The sequence below is a fragment of the Seriola dumerili genome, unplaced genomic scaffold, assembly GCF_002260705.1.
Source record: "Seriola dumerili isolate Sdu_G_001 unplaced genomic scaffold, Sdu_1.0 BDQW01000078.1, whole genome shotgun sequence".
NCBI lineage: Eukaryota > Metazoa > Chordata > Actinopteri > Carangiformes > Carangidae > Seriola > Seriola dumerili.
Window position 1 is genome coordinate 1,143,162 of NW_019174333.1, and position 26,061 is coordinate 1,169,222.

General features: G+C 41.6%; 1 protein-coding gene across 2 annotated transcripts in view; it reads right to left on the reverse strand.

The window, feature by feature from the left end:
* LOC111220842 (poliovirus receptor-like) overlaps positions 1-26,061 on the reverse strand; it is a 291,785-nt gene that overhangs the window by 174,594 nt on the left and 91,130 nt on the right. The gene's annotated exons all lie outside the window — the stretch shown is intronic.

Consider the following 26,061-nt stretch of genomic DNA (forward strand, 5'->3'; position numbering starts at 1 on the left):
TTCTGTCAGGTCTCTGCTTTCAAATACACTCCACAGGAGAGCACGGCTTCTACCGAATTTCAGACGGATTTGACAAATAAAACTGATGTAGCAGAAAGTGCATTTGAGGCTTTCAACAGAAAACTTTAAACTCATTTGCATGTGAGAGCAGCAGGAAACCATGAGCAGGACCAATTCTGCTAAACAACAGGATTACAAAAGCCTCTCCTCGATACCGTCTGGTTTTCGACTGCATGTACGCCTCGTCTTGTCGCGTAGCACCTTGTGAAGAACGTGTTCATTAAAAGCAATCCAGCAGCTGACACGAATTGTCCCTGCCTCTTAGAAATGGCTGTTTTTATTTGGATTAGTTGTCAACAAGCAGCTCTCTACCAGTGAGACAAATTGCTGCAGTAACAAAAAATGACATCTTATATACACATACATATATAATATACTGTGTGCTGTATTGTAAACAAATGAACTGTAATGAACTTGTAATCCTTAGAATCATGAGAGGGAGAGAGAATGGCTCAAACAGAATAAGAAAAAAAAAACAAAAAGAGAAAGAAGGATCAGAGAGAGCAACATAGAAAACTTGTAATCCTTCATTAATGCAATCTAGACTGAGTCCACAGCTCTGTGTGTTTCGCCTCCACATACGACCATATGAGGCTTCAAGTGACATTTTCAAGAGGTTTTCGATTGTTCATGTCTTGGAATCGAGTCATTCTGCCTCATCTTTCCTCCTCCACCCCCCCTCGCTCTCTGCCCTCTCATCCAGCCTCTGCGCCTGTAAAGATAAACTTCTTGCGGGGAGCCTGCCTCTCACTCTCTCCATAAGAACAGGGGGATAAGCATTCGCTAACCGCTGGCTAGCCCCGGGTGGTTCCACTGCAAAAAGCCTCTTAGTGCGTGAGGGATTGATTAGGACAATATGTTACATGTCACAGCGTGGAGGTGAATGGGCTGGCTGGGATTTCGCCTACAAATCAGCTGTAAAACACAGTCACACAAACAAAGAGTGTGAAGTGTGTGTGTGTGTGTGTGTGTGGGGGTGTGTGTGCGTAGGGGGTGTTGATTGTTTTGGATTTACAGCATGTGTGCAGCCACGTGTCCGCCCATGTGTACAGGGATGAATTTTGTGTGTAACTACACATGTATGCTGAACAGTGGGTGTGCATGTGTGATTACTGTACATCTGTGTGTGTGTATGTGTGTGTGTGTGTGTGTGTGTGTGTATGTATGTGTGTGCATAAATCAGACCATCTCATTGTAATGTGAGTGCATATGAGACTGACTCAGTCACTGAACCACAGTCTCTACCCTGAGGGAGACAATGGGCTGTCAACGCAGTTATCCGTTCCCACTGTAAGACAGATATGCACACACATGCAAAACACATAAATGCAAACTACAGGCTGCCAGACGAGTTCCTCCACGGCCTGTAGCACCAAGAGGAGCACGTGTGAACCGAGAGTTCACCTACGTCTCTGATTTCTCCCTCACCTTTCTTTTTTTCTTCTCTTACGCACAAATTAAACACATCAACACACAACTCCCACTATTCATAAAATGCAAAAATACACACACACACACACACACACACCAGACAGTCTCACCAAAGCCATGAATCTCATAAACTTTCTTCTTATTTATAGTGGTCAATGAATCTGTTCTGTGACGCAGGGGAAGATAATAAAAACAGAAGCAGAGAGGAAAAGAGAGGAAGAGGAGGATGGAGAAAGAAAAGGGAGATGGTTAAAAGACTAAAAGGGAAAAAGTCCAGATGGATATGAAAGGAGCTGGAAGAACGATGGGAGAAAAATTTATGGGGAAGGATAAATGCAAAAGAATAAAATAGTAACAGAGGCTGGAGCTGAGGAAAAAGATCTGTAAAAGTAATGTGACTAAATCAGAGAGAGACTGAAGGCGATGGAGCTGCAGGGGGAGACTGGAGGAGGGAATAAAGAGGAATGACTAAAAACCAGAGAGTGCAGGAGAATAAAAGGAGGCCACAGAGTGGGGAAGTTTGAAAATGGCCAAAAAGAGATGTGAGGAGAAAAAAGTAAAACACTGAAGGAGTGAAAGGAAGGGGGCAGAGAGCATGAGATCACATCAGAAATGATTCATATCCTCTGAGCCTGACTCCAAAAAGCCCCGTGGCGACTGAGCTGACTGAGCTCAGAGAGACGAGACGAGTGAGAGGACGAGAGTGAAGAAAGTTTCTCTTCTTCATACAGACCTACATGACCACCTCGCTCGTGGAATAGTTGCCACTTGTGGACGTTTTGCTGGGTATTATTTTAGGGTCAAGCATCTGAACTTATACTCATACTCATTTTTTTCATTTGATTTTGTAGCTATATATAATCATACATCTGTCTAGAGTGCTTTATCTGGACTTTATATTTGTGAGCTGCAGCCAACTTGCTAGTAATCCCTCTGAAGTTATTTGAGTGATGCTGGTGAACTTACATTACAATACAACCGCAGCAAAGTTAGCAGCTAAAACGCTTCAAAGAAAAGGACAATTTATTGAAACGTGGGCTTTATTTTGGCAGCTCTGGTGCTATAAATTATGATAACACTGTATTCACCAGAGTCATTACTGAGATCTCAACATGTAGCAGCAGTGCTACAAAATAGGTCAGAACAGGGCGAGTTATCAGCAGTAAGATGATCAAACTGGTCACAAGCAAAATCCCAAACTTATTTGGAGGAAAAACACAAGGAAAAAATTAAAAATATAACTGTGTCCGTTGTAAACATTCATACCAGTCAATGACAGAACGACGTCACAGATCAAGATCTCAGTGATTACTTTGGTAAGTTCTCGGCCCGACCGATGCTGCACTTTTGAAGCCTTTTTTCAAAAAGAAAGGCTTCACATCAGTATGCATCTTGGGCATTACTGAGGAGGACAATTTACAGAGGAAGAATCAACATGTCTGTGTTTTCTTGGAGACAAAATATCCAGTACATGGAGACACTGTTCCTAAATTACCTTGGACCTAGTTTGGAATTTTTCTACCACAGTTTTTTGTCACTTATCAGCGAACAACACTGGTAACACTGATACCGATGTATCTGCACTGAGCCAGAGTCAGCTGATATATAATCCTGGCCTGTTAGCCGGTCTAGCCCTGAGTACAAGATTATCGCAAGTGATAGAAACAATGTCCAGGGCTAGATTTCACAAGACAACAGAGCTGTGGACTTGAGACTTGTTGACTTGAGACAGATTTAAGGTCCCGTTCACACCTAAGTGCAGGTGAGAATGCACTCAAGATCGCTCGGACCACATTGGGAGGTGGTCTGGTCCACACTGAAGCACCGCCTACTCAAACTGACGTCCTCTGGAGAAGTGGAAGTACATACTCATTCAGCTGTTTCTCAGATCGCATAATCTGTCTTTGTGTTCAACATCTGAAAAAGCTCATACAGATATATTAAGAGTGCATCAAACATCTTGGGGGATATGGTTTCCCTGGAAGGAACTGACCCACTTCTACTTGTGATTTTACACAAGTTTTACCTAAAATTTCCAGGATTAGATTTTCTGTTCCCTCCCACCAAGAACCCGTTCTCTCTCCTCCTGTGAGAGGAGGCTTTTAAAGTTTTGTTTAAAGTTGTCAGTAATCCTGCCGGCTCACATTTGGCATTTCAACAGACCTCTGAAGAGATAAATGGGAGAAGGTGTAAGAGAGCTGCTGATTATGCTTCAAATCAGGCAAATACTTTTTTTTTTTTTTCATTTAAATTTTTTCAGTATTAAAAAAAAATCCACAATTTCAGTGAATGCAGATACAAAGGGCACATATAATGCGTTATTTCCTATTACTGCAGTAATTCTTTCTTCTAAACCAGGGAACGACAAGCAAAGTTCAGAGACGAGGAAAAATGAACACTTCGATTTTTGCACTGCCTCCTGATCCACAGTCAAGTCCAGTTATATATATTTTTCCCAAACCTTACAAGAGCACACGCTTTCTCAATTGTTGCAGACAATCATTCGGGGCAAACTGTCTGCCCTGTAAAATTCCATGTAATTGTTGACTACGGTTATGCTATTTATTTTTCCCCTAGAAGCATATCACACATATGATTGTCCTGCTATCAGTGAAATTGATGTCAATGCCGCACTATGACCCTTATCTTTCCAATCCCTTCCATTATCTGCTCGCAACCCCAGCGATCCCACAATTTACAGCTTATTCTACCGTCGCACTCAGTGGAAGTCGCAGTGAACTGGAGCATCGGCTAAACGTAAATGGAAAGTCAAAGAGGGGAGGCGGTTAAATGAATGGCCACACTCTGCCTCCCTCCCAATGCACCAGAGAGATGAATCACAGTTAATTGACATTTAGAGGCTTGTGGCATTTGCCTGTTTATGTGGAGCTTCCCCATGTAGACAGACACTCAGCGTAAGCGTGAGGGATATGCTGATGAGGCGCACACTCATCCACATTAACATCCAAATCACATACTTATAGAAGGCAGTGAACCACAGCTGTTTTGTTTTGGGATTTTTTTTTTTTTTTTTGTCAGCCTGACATAAGCTGACATAACTGACATGGTGTCAGTTATCTCTGTGATTGTCAACAGCTGTGAGAAGCTGAAATGGAACATGAGCACGTCTGAAAAGCTAAAGTTGCTCTATGGAGATATGTTTTTATCAACATATTGAGGATGTATGATGAGGCTAATCTATTTCTTTTCTCCGTCTGTTCACAGTGTCATTATCAAAATATCAAATTATTTCAGGCACCATATGTGAACAAATTAGACCAGACGATAGGTTGCCTCAGGTCTCATGGAAGTGTTATAATTAGTGCTTGTGTTTGTCTATGGTAAAGTTCTTCATTTGATACAAATTTATTGTTGAGCAAGAGAAGCGGATTTATATCTAAAGAAATGTCATGAGGTATTTATAGATGGGGAAATTAATATTTTGATACAAGATGTCCGATGTGTCTCTTCTCCTCTTTACACCAGACTCTCAAAGGAAATGATCGTTTCAATTCGTTTGAATGTAGGGGCTTTTACTTTGACACAGGAAGTGACAGTCAGCTTCATTGTGACCAAAGAAAGCAGAGACACACTGACGTCAACATGTGTAAGATTCATCAACGTCATAAAAGCAGCAATGCTAACATAAACTCAGGGACTCCTCCCCACTTCAAAGATTCCTCCCTTTATATTTAGATACAGAAATAAATTGGGAGCGTGAATGTCAAGTCACGATGATGCATTTATTTATACACTCAATAAGCAAAACATCCAAAGCAAATCATAAAAAAAAATCTTCACACACTGGGGGACTTTAAATAAGAAATTCTGTTCTTAAATGAGTCATTCACATAGATGTAAAATTGGCAATTTAAGTTCACATTTCAGTGTTCATCCAGAGTGAAACAACATCCATCTTGGCAGAATGGGGTTAACTGCGTGATCACTCCACTTAATCATTTCTGTCCTCCAGCTTTTGTCACTCAGGCATGAGCGCAGGTTGAGGTGTGACATCCAATCTTTTGTCGAGAGACAGCGGTCGAGAGTGTTGCGCGATCAAGCATGAATTAAGCTGGAAGCCACTAACATAGCTGTGCTGCTAACAAGGGATGAAAGAGGTCTGAAAGATTCATGCAGCAAGAATTTTCATTACAGTTACTTGGCACTTTGTAGCTTGTGGCACTGTTGTAATTTTATGTGAGGGGGAGGAGAGATGGGAGGACGCTGGTCCAGGAAAAATGCCAAATATAAATGTTCAGACCAACATTTGGAAATAATCAGGATGTGTAATCTTGATTCTGAAATGAGATATTTCTTCTGATTTTCTTGTTGCTGAAACTTGAATTGATTTTGAATTACATTAAATTGATTTTTTTGCCACATATTGTCTAATTTTAAGTTGATATGGCAAAGTTGTTAGCAAACAGTTGCCATTTTACACATCTGGTAGCTAGAAGGCGACACTGACATTCCTCTGGAGCAGTGCTCAAAGTGGGCCGTTGCACATTTCAGGTTCTGGGCGATTCGTATCGAACCTATATGAACTGCATTACCCAGAGGGCACCATGCGTCTCACATGTTCACCTCTCGACAAAGAGGTTAATCCTAGCGGAGTCTGTCTGTGCTTATTCGAAGTTCTCTGATGCTAGTTTTATCAACCAAAGTGAGTCCATAGGAACCATGGAGCTGCCAGTTTGACATCCCTCCTCTGATAGATGTGGAATAACTCCATTGCAGATACACACACATACAGTATGTAATATTCAATATCAAATTAATACATGGTTCCTGATGGTTCCTAAAAATAAATAAATTTATATCATGAACACCAGCGTCTTTTATTCACTGCAGAAATGTAGAAGTTGATAATGTTGTGCTTATATTGGCCGATGCACAGTTGAGTACCGGCACTTTCTTTTCCCACTTCAAACTCTGATTTTATATTTTCAAGAGTCATATTTTTATTCTAGCTTTGTTTTAGTCTCCACCAGCTCCTGAGGCAAATGTCTAGCTTCAGTCTTGCTAACTTGCTAACAGCCAACTGCTAACTTCACCGGTCTGCTAATTGGCGGTGGTCAGGTTGCGTAGAGTTGGGATTTGGAGCTGAAATGGAGGCTGATGAAAGCGTTGAAACTGAACCAAAACTGTACAAAAACAATGACCTGAAAGTTACTAAATCGCTCCACAGAGCTGAGGGGGAGCTGCAGAATTCAGTAATAATTCTCTGTGCTTCACTACAAGCATTCTCATATGATCCACTGGTAATACTAAATATTGATTTTGGCCGCTCTAAGTTTCGGGTGGTGCAGCGACAGTCTGTTGAAGAAAATCTGTTCAGTCATTCGTCACATTATTATTCTTTACGTGTAATACTCAGGAGTCGCGAGTGATAAAGGGCTACAGTATGTGATATCAATCACAGAGGGGTTTGATATATTTCTCATACAGCAGCGTCATTAAACAGGTCAAAACTCATTAAAGTCTGACGCTCATGACATTCACACATGAAAAAAGAAAAAAAAAAAAAACGAAACAATATAATTCTTCAAATGTGATGTGGAAATGAAGGGAGGAGGCAGAGGAGAGCTGGCGTTGAGTGACTGTCTCATCCACCACACACCGGGGAGCTGAATTACCGGTAATTGGCATTTGACAGCTCATAATTGTGGCATTTTGCATTGGCTTTTCAGTAACAGGACACTGATCAACAATGTGGTGGAGGGAAAGGAGAGAGGAGATTAGTTGTCACGAGGAAGGCTTTGGTTTCTCACACACACACACACACACACACACACACACACACACACACACACACACACACACACACACACACACACACACACACACACACATATGCTGTAACCGTGCGCTGGCAGTCAAAAGCTCCTGGCATCTGTGTGGATTCTTTTTTTATTACCACAAAGATGCTAATACGGCTGAAATTAATTCCAAAATGAGATAATATCCACCGTTTGAAGCAAAGCATATGATCCCTTAGTTGTGGCCGCTCTATTATATTAAGAGATCTTGAATGACAAACTTAAGCAGGAAAGGAGAATACTTCCATTCAACAAATGTCACCTAAATATACAGTAATAACCTGTGATTAAAGACCAGCGCTGCCGTCGCTGTTTGTTCTGTGCTGAAAGATTCCTATTCTGAATTAAAATGGCTTATTCTGTTATAAAATGAAAATGAAAGCAAATAATCTGCACTCACGACACATATTAGATAGTTTAGGTCTTTTCCTTTGAAAACTTTAGAGACAAGATTGTCCACATATATGAAGAAATGAACAAAACTGAAAGATAAAAAAAAACATGATGGAAAAGGATCATTTACCCAAACACAAGCTGAATTCTACAAAATCCACAGCTGAAGAGAACAAAAACTTTTCATATTACTGCAAGAATTGTTGTCTCGCTGCACATCGGTTACCCTGAATCGACTGTAATTGGCGCTGAAAGCCTTCTGGTCTTTGGCTGATTAGCTATAGCTCTGACGCCACACGTGATGAAAGTGCACGGTGTCATTAGGATAAATTCAGATGGAAAAGTGGAAAAGGTTGTCACAGCTGGAAGCATCCTCAGCAATCTCTGGGAATGTGTAACTCTAGCTTTGTTGATAAATGATCTGTGTGATTAGCTCCCTGATGTGATTTCAAACTTCTACCTCTGCCTTTTATAAGTGGAAAGAGAATTTTGAAATGATAAAACAGATCATCAGGCACATCCCAGGTGATAATGCAGGTCTGTGAAAAGCATTCATGAACATAAATGTAACATTTTGACTTTCTTTGCTTGGTAACGGTAACTTTGTAAAAACGTGCTTCTGCTTCAAGTCACCTTTAAAGTCACAATGAAACATTAATTTTAGAGTGTTTCACCCCCTTGGTGTGTTTTACCTCTTGAACCGGGAGGGATCACTCCAAACCATAAATTAATTGGATATGAGTTAGTGAAAGAAAGGTAATTTATGCGAGAGGAGTGGAGGATTTTTTCATAAAAACCTATCATGACTTTATTATTTGGAATCTCAATTTGCGACTGATGAACAATGATGTTGCCAATAAAGATTTTCCAATTTCAAATAATAATTTTTAATGTCCGGTTGTCCAGTCAGTTAAAGTAATACAATTTAAATAATGTTTGCCGATAGGTGTGCGGTGTGATAGACTGAGGCACAAAGGCAAAAAAGTAACTTTTGATTTGAATGTAATATTAATGGGCAGCTGACAGCTCCGATAATTGGCATGTTTACACTGTGGGTGGCTTTTCACTGTTACCATGTTGTCAGCTGACAACCCATTAACTCCAGCTATGGTGATTTCATTTTTTAGCATAATCCTCTGTGGGCTGAGAAAATGATACGGCCTGTGGGCTTATGAAACCCTTTCAAAATCCCTCTGCATTATTTCCAAAATGCACAGTGGACTATCTGTGAAGAAGTCTGCTGTTATTCATTTCTGAAAAGTTGGCATTTTGCAGATGTAAGACCTCCACTCACCCGCATGATTAGGGCATTAATGCACTTCTGCAATTGTGTGTGTGTATGTGTTTGTGTGTGTGTGTGTGTGAGTGTGTGGTGTGAGCCTGAGCTGACTTACCAGTAATTGGTATTTGACACTAAATGACTCCTCCTGTATATAACCATCTTTAATCAAGTATGTATTGTCCTTTTGATGGTAGATGTGAGAGGGACTTCCCCTTCACACCATCGAGAGGCTGTTAAGGTTCATGGTCCTCCACACAAAAGCCATTGTTATCATAATGAACAGGCTGTGGATATATAATTTAGTTACACTTTACCAATTGTGGGGTACGTAAGTGTAGATAGTTTTTACCTCCCACCTGTTCAGGTATATCATCCGTGCATCTCTGATAAAAATAATCGCTTGAAAGCCAAAACAGACAGGTGGCAATCTGAGTGTCAGATCTCCTGCCCCTTTTATTTGTATGTGCACAGTGCTTAGTGATGTTATAAAGGTGTGACTCCACATGCATCTACTTAGCGTAAGAGGCCACTACAGTTTATATGATTATTCTATTTCAGTGTCAAATAAACTAGAACCCCCTCCTGGTGGTTGTATCCCTCCTCCACTCAGACTAGTTTCAGGTTACATCCCTGTTTATCCAGAGTCAGAGAAAATATGAACCATTTGTGTGAAAATTTGTCATAATGCTGTGTGAAGTATTTAGTAATGGCTAAAAAGTGTGTGTTTTGTGAGGTCATAATGACCTTTGACCTTTAGCCACCAATATCTAATCAGTTCATCCTTAAGTCCAAGTGAATGTTTGTGCCAAATTTGAAGAAGGTCTGTCAAGGCGTTCCTAAGATATCGTGTCCACGAGAATGGGACGGACGGACAGACAACCTGAAAACAATAAGGCTCCGGGTCTGGCATGGTTTCAGGTAGAAATGTGAGATATAACCCCTTTACACTCACTCATGGGACATACTCTAATTTCCAATTTCTACTCTATAAATATACTCATTGCAATTACTAAATCATAAAAAGCTTTTAAATGTCTGTGTTTTTCTGCACCTAGCAGACACAGATTAACAGTAAAGCCTTCCGAGGTTTTGTCTCTAAGCACCAAACCTGAATTTCATAACCAATAAAACAATCGCTGCACAAAAGCTTTGCAGTTTTGTAGCAAAGAAATCCAGAGAAAACCCTAAAAGAAAGGCTGCCTCACATCGAGGTGAGTCACATGTCATGGCACACCTAACATGACACACGACGTCCAACAACACTTTCCCAGTGTTTTTTGATCTCAAAGCGGACAGTACGAGGAGCCAGCTTCTGACTCAAAATTTGCTGGTTTGAGTCCAGGGGGGCCTTTCTCACAATGGGGGATTACAGAGTTAACTGGCATCTTTGATGAGTAAAACCCAGAACACCCTTCAAAGCTGGAACACGGTCTGAAGTAAAAAGGAGCTGCTCTGGATGTTACATGGTGTCCAGATAACTTTGTAATCCTGCTTTGTGAGAAAGGCCCCTGAACAGACCAGAGAAGACTGGGGAAAAGTGAATAAGAGATGTGCTTTCTGCCATCAACCAGTACTGCTGAGGTGCCCCTGAGCAAGGTATTAGACCCGTGCTCAGTGGACGCTGGTGTAAGACTGTAACTGTATGGTACGGACTGTGAGTGTATGGTGCTGGAAGAGGAGTTTTACCTGGATAAAACAAAGTTAAAGACAAAAGTTGATCTTTGTGTTTTTCCTCTCTCTGTCACGCACCAGCAGACGAGCCTGAGTGTACAATCTACAAATAAAAGCCTACGAACTGCAGGTCACATTTACACATTAAATAACAGGAGCAGCAGCAGCAGTGTTGGTGGTGCAGCAGGAACGGCAGGTCCAATATCTCAGGTTTCTGTTTTCAAAAGCCCACCTTTGCTGCTCGGGCTCCGAGCTCCTCCTGCACGACGTGCAAATAAAAACAGAGACGTGCACTTTAGAAAAACAGTGACACCCAGTATCAACCGGCTGGGAGGAAAAACAACATGTTCGAGGAGCAAATGAAGAGCCACTGTACAGAGAGTTCACTTAAAGAAGATTGACTGTGCTCCTTTTCAAGGAGGACAAAAGGTTGACGATGGGAAAAAGCAGAGCGTGACGCCGTCCATACGCCGCGCTGCATTAAATGATACATCTCTGTCATATCTTCACAAAACAAAGGATCCACAGCGCCCGTGTCAACGGCTTTTGTTCCATGTGTCCTTTCATGTGTGGCCATTTCTTTTCATGCCCCTGTCTTGTTGATCAAGACCGTGCAGCTCTCCTCAGACTTGCATTTAAGAGTTTGCCTTCCTTATCTGATGTGCTTCCACTGCTCAATACACTGCTCAGATCAAAGGGCAGCCAGGAATTCATCAAAAGGAATTATTCAGAAAAAAGAAAGAGGAGAAGAGGATCTAGATATAAGACCTGTAGCTCTGGACAAATTGGGTGGTTATCCAATATTGGTGGAAAGGACAAGCAAAGGCAAAGAGGGCACAATGAGTGTTAAAGTAGCAGGGCTGCCTTCAACCACAGATTTTCCTAGTTGACTACTCGTCACGTTTATGATATAAATTGAATTATTTAAATGCACAGCGGGGTGCAAAAGTCTGAGACCTGTATTTTTTATTTATATTTTATTTTTATTTTATTCATTTATTATTATTACATTTTATTTATTATATATTTCTTTTTTTTTTTTTTTGGAGGGGGGGGGGGGGGCACGAACACTTGGGTAAGACTAATAGCACATATTTATCTGCGCTGTCTAATGTCAGAGCAAACAGCCATGCTAAGTGGCTAACCTTAGGCTGCTTACATGTTTCTAATGATAAGCCATGTATGAGGTCAACATATGATGGACAAGTGTTGTCAGAGTTTTCATGTCACCTTCTTGAATTTCCTGATTTGACAGCAACAGCAACAACAACAACAACAACAACAACAACAACAACAACAACTGTTTTCTTAAGGTTGAATCCGACTCACACTGGAAACCAAAAGTCAAACTGAAGCCCTGATTTGAAAAAACTTCACTCCAGTCCAACAACATCGGGTCGGTTCTGCTGTGACCCTGTGGAACTGAACCAGAACCTCTAGAAAGAGTGCCCACAAAACAAAAAAAACATCCAAGGAGAAAACTTTGACTTGACTACAATCTATCACTCACACTTGTGTTCATTAATCTCACTCTGTGCTACAGACCACAGCTCAGTTTGGGCGTGACCCTTCACACAGAATATCAACTGGAAAATCATCCCACGATGCATCACTGGTTTCTGCAACTAAGAACACACAAGTACAGCAAACATTCTCAGCATATATATTATGTTCTTAGCTTTTTACTGACATTAATTAGGGCTGCGACTAATAATTACTGTTTCCTGACCAACAGTTCAAAACCAACAGGTAGGATAAAAACACAGAAAACCTGTGGAATAAAGTCGTATTTCTGCTCAATAAGTGAATTCATTACATATTTTTTGCACATGGGTTCTTACACTTCTCTACAAGAAGTCACCCAGGTCTGATTTCTGCTCCCTCTTTGCAGCCAGGTCCATGTGAGGATGCTGTCTGCTGTCCAAGAATGTACAATGCCATTTTCTGTACTATTATGTCCACCCACGCCAACACTCAGGTGTGTTTAGCAGCCCTGTTAGAATCCCATTAGCGTCTACTGCCTCCTCTCCTGCCATATGATCTGCTTTTTAACTCTCACCTGACACACTAAAAGGGTTTATTTCACAAAGGAAACTGGCTCATTGATGTGTGTCTTTTTGTGTGCATGACACCTGCCACTCTCGTATTCGCTCATATTCTCAAACCTTCATGTCCATGTCAGAAACAGCTTAAAGTTACCTTTCCCATCTCAACGTTGCATATACTCCACAGAACATGATTGAGTATCTTCTCCGTATCATCAGGGTCCACTTGACAATCTGGCCTGTCCATAATCCTCCAAATTACACGCATTTAAACCAAAATTCAGACCTTCAGCGAGTGACTTTAAAAATTGAGTCTCAGCCTGAGAAGAGCCCAAATCAAAGTCATGTGACCACCAGCTGAAGCCATACATATGGATGATGGTTGGTACAAAGGAAATTCTAATTATCAATTACAGGGGGGAAGCCAAGAAGCTGGAAGTATTTAACATTTTACAGGCAAAACAAATTTATCACAGAGTCTGAAGCACATTTATCAGGTTTCACAGATTAGATTTGTTTTTAATCTGTTTTCCTAAAAATCGACTAGTGACTCATCAACTCCTGGGTTGGCTCAGATCGTGAATCACTGATGTAGACGGGTGGACTCCAACAATGGGGGTGGATTTGGCTCATTTCATCTCAAAGCGACGCAGGTCCATTTTAACAAGCACTCTTCAGTACAACACCAAGACGAGAGTAAATGTAGCCAGCCAAGCACTGAGCTCTAATTACTGATATTTTCTGCCAGAACAAGAAGCAAGTGGCAAATAACCGGATTACAAAGCTGAACACAAATTAATAAGAGCAGATCAGGAGACGAACACCAACGTTAACACGTCTGCTTCTGATGACGATGTGGATCTGGGACGGGGACGGGGGGGGGGGGACTCAGCTCAATATGCACAAAAAACAACCAGCAAAAACATTAACAGAAATTCAATTAGTGGTTTTGAAACGGGGCCCAGAGATCCCCGGAGGCCCTTAGACAAAAGGAGAGTTTCATTATCATTTAGATCTTCACAACTGAACCTGAATTTGGGAAAGTTTGAATGTGTCTGATACACGTTTCCACGTCACCCATGACTCATGACACCATTTAAAACTGTGTTTCTATTAAAGAGATTATCAAGTATTTTCATCCAAGAAATGAATGGTTTTGCCTCTAGGCCAATTACTTTACTGCTGAAAGGCAAAACCATTTGTAGTCAAAATTCAGCGTTCAGTGAACTCCCATGGAAAGATCAACACTCAGGAACACTAATCACTAATAAAGCAGGTGATTCTGGTGATAACAGCACATTGATTCTCACAGATCCTATGAATCCTCATTACACACTCAGTCCCTTGTCATAACATTGTAACACAAAGCTTTCGAATCAGACGCTGCAGGGAGGAGCCTCCCTCTCTCTACCAAACCCAGGAATAGAAACAATCAGCTGACAAGTATCATCAACGGGAAGATTTATTGCTCTTACAATCTAAGTCTATCTGTTCACACATACGGTGAAACATTAAACTCAGTAAATGTTTCATAAATCCTTGAACGTAAGGGAACGAATCGAAGCAACAAACTGAACACAATGCTGGATGTTGCAGAATCTGATATCAATGGTCAGTCTGGCCACAGGGTTGGTAAAATAATGTTTGCAATTCATAACAGTCACACAATCATTAACCAAGTCAGACAATAATCTATGAAATAATGATGTATTTCTACTAGACCTCATGTTGTGGCTCAAATGCCAAATCTGTTTGTGGCAAAGTAATTGACTAAGTGAGTCAACACTCTTCTCCTCCTCTCAAATCTGTTTTTTTTACTTGCTGCTCGTGGCTTTATATTTTGTGTTCATCCTAACCTACATTCAGGTGCAGCTGGATTTATGAGCTAACCTGTTTCCCCCCCAGTATGTGAAATGACTGGTCGAACCGTGTCTGATCGTTTTCATTGCTTTATAAAGAATTCACTAAACTGTTGAGCTGCAACAGCAACCATGCAATGCAATAAGTTTGTTGAAGTCATAAGCATCATTCACATTGGAATCACGTCTGTTATTGTTGTTTGTACTGTGCATGTTGTGCTAATATCATTATTGTATTTCTTGTTTGTGAGTCACAGTGATGTGGTTTAACAGCCTGTGAAGCCAAAGGCAAATTTCCACATTTGTGGACAAGTAATATATTATCATTATAATTATTATTATTATCAACCAGAACAGAGCAGCAATCATCAGCAGCAATACAGTTTAAAAAGAAAACTCTAAGTGAAACTTTGCAGCTTATTTAAAATGGTTAAACATCTTTTGGTAAGTAGAGTGCTGGTGGGTTTAAACCAAAAAAGATATTGCCAAACACTGTAAGTCAATTCCTTGCCTGAACGGCTCATTTATTATTTGTTAATAAATTGTCTCCATTTGTTTTTTTTTCACAAATTTCTGGCCATGAATTATGGAAATGTCAAAGAGAATTTGAGTGAGTTGACTGGGTGGTTTGTGATGTGTTTGTGACTTGGAGAGAACTATGACCTGACATGACATTAACGCTGAGCAAGTAGTCTGCAAAACAAGACTGTGAGTGTGGCAAATTAACTGATCTGATAGAAGATGAGGGAAATCCTCCTGACCTGATGCATTATAAATACAAATAATAGCCATTTCTCATAAGGTAACCCACTGGTACAGTGTCACACAAGCTAATGAAACAGCACTGTGCTCTCCTGGGAAACATTAAGTGACCTCAAATGAGCAGCAGCACAGACAGAAACATTTGCAGAGGGAGAAAAAGCCACAGTGCAGAACAAAACACAACGACAAGAACAGAGTGTAAAATACAGCAGCATGCAAAACAGAGCTGAATAAAACAGAGGAGGAAAATATCTCCGCGCAAGAGTGAGACAACAAAACGGCAACACAGAAAGCCAGACAGTCGAGAGCAAAACTGTACAACAGAGCAGTGAGAGGAGGGGAGGGTGCTGGAAATGCAAACGAGAAAGCGACACACACACACACACACACAAAGCGAGATGGGGGAGATTGTGTGTGCTCTTTGTGTTCTGAAATAAAGAGAAATGAGAAGAAATGGATGCAGGCCTGGAGGGAGGGAGGGCTGTGTACCAGGACATTACAGTCTGAAATTACATAGGACACAATCTCTCCTCGATCACTGCTACAATTCAATTCGTTCCCCGGACTCCTGCTGCGACTGGGCATCTGCAGGTGGTGTGTGTGTGTGTGTGTGTGTGTGACCTCTCCAAATCTATTATCTCTGCAGGTATTGAGATCACATCCAACAGTCGTCCAGACTGACCAATGACTGCCAACACACGCTGGTGTGTGTGTGTGTGTGTGTGTGTGTGTGTGTGTGTGTGTGTGTGTGTGTGTGTGTGTGTATGTATGTATGTGGGTGTGTCTTTGATCTCTGTCTGTCCTTGCCATGCCCCCCATCTCTCTCTCTCTCTGGTGTAAACACACATATACCACACACAGGGTGGCCTGTGTTGGCAGTAGGCAGTTACATACACACACACGCACACACACACACACACACACACACACACACAGTGAGAGCCTCCAGCTGTTTTCAGTCTCTTTCCTGTCTAACTGACAGACACTGAGCAGACTGATCTCCTCAACTTGAGCCGTCAGCCTCTCCTCCTCCCTCCTGCCCTCTGACTGACTCCCCCCCTCCCCTCTCTCTCTTTACTCCCTCCTCCATTTCTCTTTCTTGTCGTCCACTGTCCTCCCGCTTTTCTTTTGCGCCTCGCTCTCTTCCTCTCCATATTTCTGTCTCCTTCTCCTCTGCCCTTTCCACATCTCTCTCTCTCTCTCACTTCCTCCAGACCATCTGACGTTCTCTCACTTGTGCGTTTGTTCAGTTACTAACTGCAAAGAGGAAATTAAAAGAAAATACATACAACTTAAAGACCACTTCCAACTTCACAGATGATGAAACTACAGGTGTATTGGGGAGGGGAGTGTGACTAGTCAAATACAAGAGAGTTACAGTAACTTTAGTACCACATATATATAAAGTGTTGTAGCAGCCATTCATGCTGCTCTGTGAGGCTGTGCAGCAATTTGGGCTAAATGCTAACATTGACATTTAGCAGGTTTAATGTTTATCATATTAGCTTAGCTGGTTAGCATGCTAACATTTGTTCATAAGCAACTGATTGGGCCATTAGATTTACAGGTATTTGGTCAGAAAACAAAGAATTGGACAAAATGAAATTATAACTGAATGGTGGCTCTAGAAGTCATGGGACAAATAAAGTTCTGTTTTTGTTATTTTTCTGACAGACAGTGTCAGACGGACAGGCACAGAGAGAGGAGATGATACGCAGCAAAGGACCAATAGGTCGGACTCAAACCTGGGCCACTGTGGGTAGGACTAAACCTCTCTCTACTCTCTTCTCTCTACTCTCTACTAGGTGAGCCACCGGGGCACCCCGGGGACAACCAAAGTTACTAGGATACTTTCTCAGGGGCACGTGAATGTCTTCGCCAAATGTCATGGTAAGCCAGCAGCAAGTACACGATTCACTTAAAACTACAAATGCTAGCGATGAAGTCTGCCAGACTGAGCAACAGCGTCTTCACCCAGGTCATCAGGGCTCTTGACATCCTTCGGACGCTGCCCCTCCCCACCCATAACACCATAGCACAGATGAACAGATGAATTGTGTGTGCCACAATTGCACCAGCAAGCCTGTACTGTGGAAGTGACAATAAATCTGACGTTGTACATCTGTACAAGATTTTGTGCCAATTTAACCTGTAGATGTTGAGATATTTCACTAGATGAGTGAAAACTTTGAGCTGCTAGTGGTGCTACAGGAAAAGTCAGAGAATCATTAAAGTCATTAGGATTCTTCCTCTGAAGACTGAATATCTTTACACATATCTTAATATCTATATATATGTACTAAATCTCAAAGACATGAAGAATAATAAAGACACTTTAGGTCAACAGCCGATAAGCCTGGGAAATTAAAATTTTAATGAACTACTCACTGTGTCTAAACTCTTCTGAACCTTTTTAAATTACTGTTGAAGACTGAATAACACTAAATTACAGCAAAGAATATTGACATTATCAGCAGAGAGAATCAGAACATCTTACAGACAGAAATAAAACCAGCTAGTGATCTTTTGTTCCTGGTCAAGATCCAACATCCTGCCGTAACACTGCGTCTCCTTCAGTCCGGCCCTGCTCTCTCCTCCTTCTCCTGCACAACACATCACGCCTCTTATTATCTGACTGCTGGCCTCTTGACTCAAACAATATGTCGCCGCATCCTACTTCCAGTTTGACAGTCTTATCGGCCTCAGGGTAGACAAGCTAAACTGATGTAGTGGGCGGTGAAGCTGCTGGCCTATATTTATGTTTTCATTGGAATTATGACTCTCAATAAGAATGTCTCATTTTCTAACTACTACAGTGAGTGTGTTGCCTGGAAGGTGATGGGAGGAAAGACAAGCAGATTATTCTGTATTTCTATTTGGGACAGAACTTGTTGTTTATTTACTTAAAGAGGGAGTTTACCGCTGAGATGTTGGCCTCCACATCAGATCACTGATAGGAGTATTATGAAGTGCCCACAGCGATGAAAAGCAATGCATTAAAAAAAATACAACAGTTATTTCCAGAAACAACATCTGTCACTGTGGATAATCCCCCCCAAACTCTCGTCATTAAAAAGTAGTTCCAGAGAGGAGCGCTCACTGTGAGATCAGGTGTCACTGATGGGACGGTTACTGTTGTTTTTCTCTTTTTTTAATGAGTAACACTTTTTTTTTTTTTTGTATTTCAGGTGAGCCACCTCTTTAAACCCACCTACTAACTTTACATACATTCAGCATTCGCACTGAGGACATCACCAACACTGCACATGGTGAGCTGAACACATGGCCAAAAGTATGTGGACAGCTTCTCTACAGGCTATTTTTGGTCTAGTGTTATTCTTAATGGGATTAATGGGATATCTTAATGTTACAGTATACAACAATATTTTTTTAGTGCTTTCAACTTTGTGGCAACCGTCTGGGGAGGAGCCTCTTCTGTTTCAACACAAAGCACAAGATCAGAAAGTGTTTGTTCTCGGTTTGATGTGGATGAACTTGAGTGGCCCTGACCTCAACTCTGTCCAACATGTTTGGGATAACGTGCAACACCAACTGTGGGTCAGGCCTCGTGGCCCGACATCAGTGGTCGACTTCACTAAAGCTCTTGAACTTGAATGGGAGCAAATCCTGGTCGCCACTTTCAGAGTTGCGCCATTTTCAGTGAAAAACCTCCCCAGAAAAGTGAAAAGTGCAAGTGGTTGTAGCTGCAGATTAATGTGCATAGTTTTGGAATTAGCACAGAAATGAACTGCGATATTTACATAAACAGTTACTTATACAGACTCAAGACAGAACAAAAACTAAAAATACACAGTGATGACAAACTGCAATTAATCAAACGAGTGAAGAAACAGTCGCTCTCTCTCCCCGTTTGCCCTCTGTTTAGAAGACTGTCACTCGTCCTCGCCTTCCCTCAAGCTCATCCGACCCTCTCGACTCGCTCCTCTTCAGTCCCCCTCCTCTCTTCGTTTTCTCTCCATTCCTCCCTCTGTCCCTGTTGCCCCCCTTCCTTGTCCACATTTTCTCAAGGTCGGCCTTCTGCTCTCCTCCTCTCGCTGACACCCATTGTCTCTCTGCCGCTCTCTGTCTCCCCCTCTTTCTCTTTCATCTCCATCATTTTGCGCGCCGCTCTTCATCTCGTGTCATCCCCGCCACTTTTCCCTGCTTTCATCTGCTGCCGGCGTCGAGTCGGCACTCCCCACATCCAGTGGCCTATTGCATCGCTCATTTTCCTCACAGGTCCGCTCCTTGTATCTCCTCTCCTTCAGTCTCTTCTGTCTACTCTCTCTTCTCCAACACGATTTTCTTTTCTAAATCTTCCAGAAGAGCAATCACCCACATGTTTTCATGTCTCTAGAGATGGAACAATCTTAGTTAGGCCATTCAAGAAAGGTACTTGACTAAAAAGCCTGCAGGTGTTGACATGTGTAGGCATCTCATGAACTGTAATTTACTGCTACTGCTGCACAATGTTGCCAGTTTTCATTCCTTTTGTCGCTGTTATTGACATGCATTGCAATTTAAAACAACATTCTTCCTATGCAGCTACTTTATTTGTAATGTCAAACTGTGCAGACTCCATATTAGTCAAATTTCACCTTGCATTTCTTCCACCCAACAGGCTGGAGCCCGTTCCAGACATGCACTTTGTTAAGTCACCAATTTCAAATGTCGATTTCATGTCTAAATAAACCTTTGACTCACTTTTACTTTGAAGTCAACAATTTTACTAGGTTGGACTTCCTGCAACGCTTCCAACACACCACCAGTCTGAACTGTATACTATCAAATTAACCTGCAAGGTATAACAAGGTTGTATTAAAGCCTGGCCGAGGGGGAACCTGAGCACCCGCCTCTTTCCACACTCATAGGGATGACTGGAGCCTCAGCTGACTGCAGTCCAAACACAATTGATTCATTTATCAATCAAGGTAGAACAGACGTCAGGGTGAGCACAGACAAAACATCTAATAAAACTATCTACAGCATTGTCCACACGAAACCTATTTACAACAGAATAGAAAACAATCTCACCTGCCTCCCTGATATGAACAGGAGAAACACTTCTTCTCACCCCCACCGCTCTTTTAGAAGTCAGTCTATCAATTTATCAATCAATCAATCAATCCAAGACTAAATCAGCAAAACACTTGGCTGTGCAATGTTAGTCTACGTCCACACTACTACGTCTCTGTTTTAAAATGTATCTCCTGCTACGTTTTTGCCTCCCGTCCACACGACTCCAGAGTTTTTGAGACCCGGTTTTCAAAACACTGCTGAACCTGTTTTAGATTGAAAACGGAGACTTTTAGAAACGATGATGTAGACACCCACGGTCTCTCCTGATTGGGTCTCATCAGCCCCGACTACCAGTGGTGAATACGACATGGACAATGACGTACAGTGTTGCTGACCTTGTTGTTTTTGCTAGCAGCTGTTGTTCAGGTCAGTTCTGCAGTTTAACACTACAACTGTCTTTGCTGTTCCTCGTTCGTAGACAATCTGCTTCCTGTTTACACCGGCTCGCCCATGCCCAGTGCACGTGATTGGTCATGTATGTGTGTGTTTTCAGGTGCGTTTGTCTGGACGGAGATCGTTTTCATTTTAAAACAGCAACGTAGTAGTGTGGACCGTCTTATAAAGTGCACTATAACAAATATATCACTCAATTATCATCTCTCAGGAAGAAAGAAATTCAATTTTAATAGTTTAATAAACTAGAAAAACATACTGTTTATACCAGATCAGTGATTTTATACCAGATCAATGATTTATATCTTTGTGGAATGCAGAGAGAAACATCATAAAACCATAATAATAATCAGACCAGCTGTTTCCTTCTCTATGTATCTGAATAATCCAGCAAAAATACATACAGCCTTTGAGCAAATCTGAATTAAACAACTCCCAAAGCAGTATATTTCCAGCAGTGATTCGGATCCCTCACACGCACCAGGTGCCAAATATTGCACAAGCGCTGCGGCTGCTGCTGTAATGGATCTGTCATGTCTCAATAGAGCCATATAAGCTATATTTACATGTGCGTGAATGACAGAAAGACATCACTATAACAGATAGATTGGGACAGCGATGCTACATGTTCCATCTGTAAAAAGGTCTTTGCAGTACAGGCCATCAGCAGCCACTTTAACCTCTTTGTTAGTTGATAATATTCTACATTCAACCAAGTAAGTTTAACGTGTCTCAACAAAAAACACAAACACAAAAATGAACTGTGCTGATTTGTTACTTCAGAAGTTGTTGGGATTTCCAAGATCAGTTATATTTAGAGGATTTACATAATGATATTTATTTCTCTTGGAGACCTCTGGAAATGTTTTTCTGCAGCTGTCTCTTTCACTTCACTCATTGTTAACAGAAAGACCAGTTCGACCTTTTCCCTTCTGCAGCCAAACACCAGCAGCATGTTAAAGCAGCGTGTCGGACAGCCTATCACCAGCAGCTTTTCAGTCTCTGTGTGTCCATGTTCTTAGCATAATGTTGTTCACTGTAATGAGGTGAAGCTGGAGGTTGCCTGAACAACCAGAATCTAATCTTAAATCTTGTGGAACAATTTGTAAAATGGTCAGCTGTAATGTAAAGTATGATTTGGAGTCAATGAGCTGGAACGTGCGAAAGCATCAGGACGGTGTTGTAAGGGCTCTTTCTATGTAGTTATATATTTAGAGTTATATATTTATATATAGATGTCTTTCTCCCATCATTCAAAGCTATTTCACCATGTCATTGTTTTTTACAATCTGTCACTGTCACAGCTTTTTAACTATTTCTGTCTTTCTCTTACTCAGTGAGTCTTTTATTCACTACTGTCGCTCTCATTTTCCCCCTCTGTCACTCCATATCCCTGCCAGTTTTTTTTATTTTTATCCATCTGTCCATAAGTCTCTTTGAATCCTTTCTCTCCACTGCACCAGCTCTCCCTTTCTTCTCCTCTTCCACACTCTTGTTTTTGCAGTTTCTCACAGTTTCTCTGTCTTTTTCTTTTTCCCTGAGTTTTATGTCTTCTGGTCCTTTTTATCGTGTCATCCTTTTTTTTCTCCCTCTGTGTCACTCCTCGTTGCTTTTTCACCCCCCACCCCCCCCCACCCGCCCCACACACACACACACAGACACACACACACAATTTTTTTATCTCTCCCTTTATGCCACTTCATTCCCATCATTTGTCTCCTTTGAGGCCGCTGGTGTGTGCGTGGATCAGCACGTGCATGTGATTGGTTGTGTGCCTAAGCTATATAAAAAGCGGCATACTGAGAAAATTAAAAAGAGATTTAACGGTTTTTGTGTGACAGATGGAAAATGAAGTGTATGGTGGTGCATAAAAACAAATTCTAAGTATTATTTGTGTGTGTGTGTGTGTGTGTGCGTGTTTATGTGTGTGTGTCTCATTGACAGTGACTGAGAGCGCGAGAGAGAGAGAGAGAGAGAGAGAGAGAGAGAGAGAGAGGAAATACCATCATGTAGGGATTTGAGCATGATAGAGTGTAAAGTACTTAGGCTGCTCTACAACCAGTGCATGCGTGAGTGCAGGCAGGCGTGCACATATCAGACTGACATACATGTGCTCGCATGTAGGTTATGGTATAATATACATCTGTGCATCTTTCTGTGAGAGAGAGTGTGTGTGTGTCTGTGTGTGTTGCTACCCTAGCCTGTATCATGAATAGAGAACTTTCTCAATCACACACACACACACACACACACACACACACACACACACACACACACACACACACACACAGCAGTGCTCAAAGCTGGAGAGGTACATTAGTGTATTTGCTGAGAGTCTAACTCTTCAGTAGCTTCCTCTCATTGCCTCTTACCACAGTACTTCCCATGCTGAGAGAAACACAATACATATAAGTACGTACAATAATCTGCCTGGTTTTAAGAATTTTTACACAAAACCGCAAATTCTCAAATAAAAGCAGATGACAGTTGGGTATCACATAAAAGCTGGCATGAACAAAAACAGGCTGGTGTCTAACAGGCTAGGTAAAAGAAAGAGAAAGAGGATTACAATAAGTTGGAGTATAAAGGCTCCCAGGTTAATTCAGCACATTTCAACAACCTCGTTTCAATCGGTGCAACAACACTGTCACATCATAGTCACCACTCTGCTGCTCCGAGTTCCTCTTTTCAATAGACATATTGTGAATATTTTAATATGAAATGTGCAACAACTTGAGACTTTCAATCAGACACCAAACAAAAGAGTGGCAGTGTAGAAGCTACTGGAAATAATAAGTCAATGTTAAATCTGCAATAACTGACTTTCTTTTGCTGTTGTTTTTTTATGGCCACTTGTGGTCGGTGGAAAAAAACATTGTGAGCTTTTTAGCAAACAGCTGCCTGTTTACAAATCCAGCTAACATAAAGCAACATGAGCATCATTTACGTTCTTAGTCCACACGGCATCAACAGGAGTGTTGGATTTCTTCTGTTGATATCAAACTCCAGATATCAGTCACACTCCATCAACTCATGGCCGCGACTGTATAGGTACAAAGTGAACTTCAGCTATAAATTAAGCTAAGCCGGTATTCACTCTCCACTATGTTCACCAGCTGGTCGCTAATATGTCACTTGGTGTTGACCCGATAGTGTGCAGTGGGTTTCAGAGCTGTGTCAGTTGACTCCATGTCAAATACGGCTGCACAATCAATCAAAATATAATCAAAATCACAATATGGCTGAATGCAATATCCAAATCACAGAAGCTGTAAAATAACAAAAAACAAAAAAAAAACAACACAGGACCTGCAATTAGTTTTATAAAAGTAAGATGTGCCACATTGTTGTGCATTGTCGGCACCATCAACTGAAATTGCAATGCCTGCCAAAATATTTTTTTATTTTTTAGCTTATGGTTCAGCCCTAATGTCAAATAAAAGCCTGGTTCTGTCGCAGTGGAGATTCATTTTCTATTTGAGAATTTACAGTAAGTAAATGTGAAATTGTTTCTTTTATCTGATTTGTCTGAGGAAGCTGTAGCTCAGGAGGTAAAGCCAGTTAGTGCTCAGTGCCCTTGAGCAAGACACTAAACCTCTATTTGTTCCTTAATGTCCAGGCCAGGACCTTGAAGAGCAGCCCTGTTGCCATTAATGTGTGAATGGGTAAAGAGGCAAATGGCCGACTGTAAAGTGCTCTGTTTGCCAACAAAGAAATGCACTTTCTGATGCAGTCCATTAACCATTTAGCTTTCCTCTGATTATTCACAAAAAGCATCTAAAAGCAGCCGGTTTGAAACAAGCAGAAAGTTCAGTGTCTTGCTGAAGAACATTCAAATGTCTGATCTTGCTGTTGTGTCCATTTCTCACGGCCGTCTGAACAGCAGGCCTGCCAGGAAATGCAGCTTCGCTTGAGAAACTGAGTGTAATAATAGCAGCCGATCTTTAAACCTCACCCCGCTGATTACAGCAATATTCACAGCTCTGAGATAACAGTGAGCACATCAAAGGATGGAGAGCGGGCTGCACACTCTCTGGGCAATTTGTCCACATTTAACAAGACAGGTAAATTACTGTATTCCTTTCAAGTTCTGCTCAAAATATAGAATTAACATCTTTGATGCATGTGATAAATTATCCAGGCAAGACGGAAGGATGCCCACCTCCTCCCTGTCTACCTGCTACCTACACACTCAACTTGTCAAGTCTCCTGGAGTGCTAAAACCTCATGCTAATTAACATAATGTACAGCAAAGTCCCAAGACCTCAAAGGAGAAGCTAACAAGCTAACACTTCTCTGAGCAAATGATGGCATTTCATCCTCAGCAGCACATGGCTGACAGCATGTTGGATTTTATGTGGTTAGTTTAAGGAGACAGCAAAGCACATTAATTATCGCTGACATAAAAACATCATCTTAAATCTTCAGGGGTCATTAGCCAAAATAGCTAATCTGTACCCAAGTGCTCAATTAAAAACTACATTTAAAAAGTTTCCACTAACCAAAAGTGAGAGCTTCAAAGGCAAACTAGTAGCTGGAGATAACTAGGCAGTGATCTGTTGTGCAGGATTGCATCGTGTTGACTCTGAGAGCGCACGCCTTCCCTCGCTTTGAAAGGTGAGGAGCTAATAAGCCTTTTTCTCCCAAACTGCAGCGCTGACACTCCGCAGCACCTCGCTGAAATCCTACAGATGCAGCCAATTAAAATTCACAGCGAGGCGGGGTGTGCGTGGTCATGCAGGATGTGAGCGAGTTGCCGGACAAATTTCTTTGTTGTGTCTTGAGAGAGCTGTCGAGCCATGATGCATAATCAATCAGCGCACTCCAAAGGAAGAGGAGACAGATCTTGAGGGTTTAAAAAGGCTTCAGCTGCACCAGTGAGGAGTCGGAGAGGAGGAACAGTCCTTTGATTATTTGATGATGACCATGAAGGTCTTATTATTGGAACTACAAATCAAAAACGGACAAGTCATACTGCTAATATGGATGTGGTACCTGTTCAATAATACCTCTTACAAACCTACACGTAAATCTCCCAGTTCTGTCATTGAACCCGCAGCAGACAATTAAATACATAAATAAATAAACACCTTACATCCATTTTGGCAACTATAAACAACATCCATCTGCCCGGCCGCGCTCCATCTAACCCACTCAGGCCTCCTCCAGCTCTCTGCACAGCTTTGCTGGCTCTGTGATGGATGCTGCACCTTTCACTGAGATGTATGCAGCCACTGGCCTCAAGCACAGGAACTCTATCTCTCTCT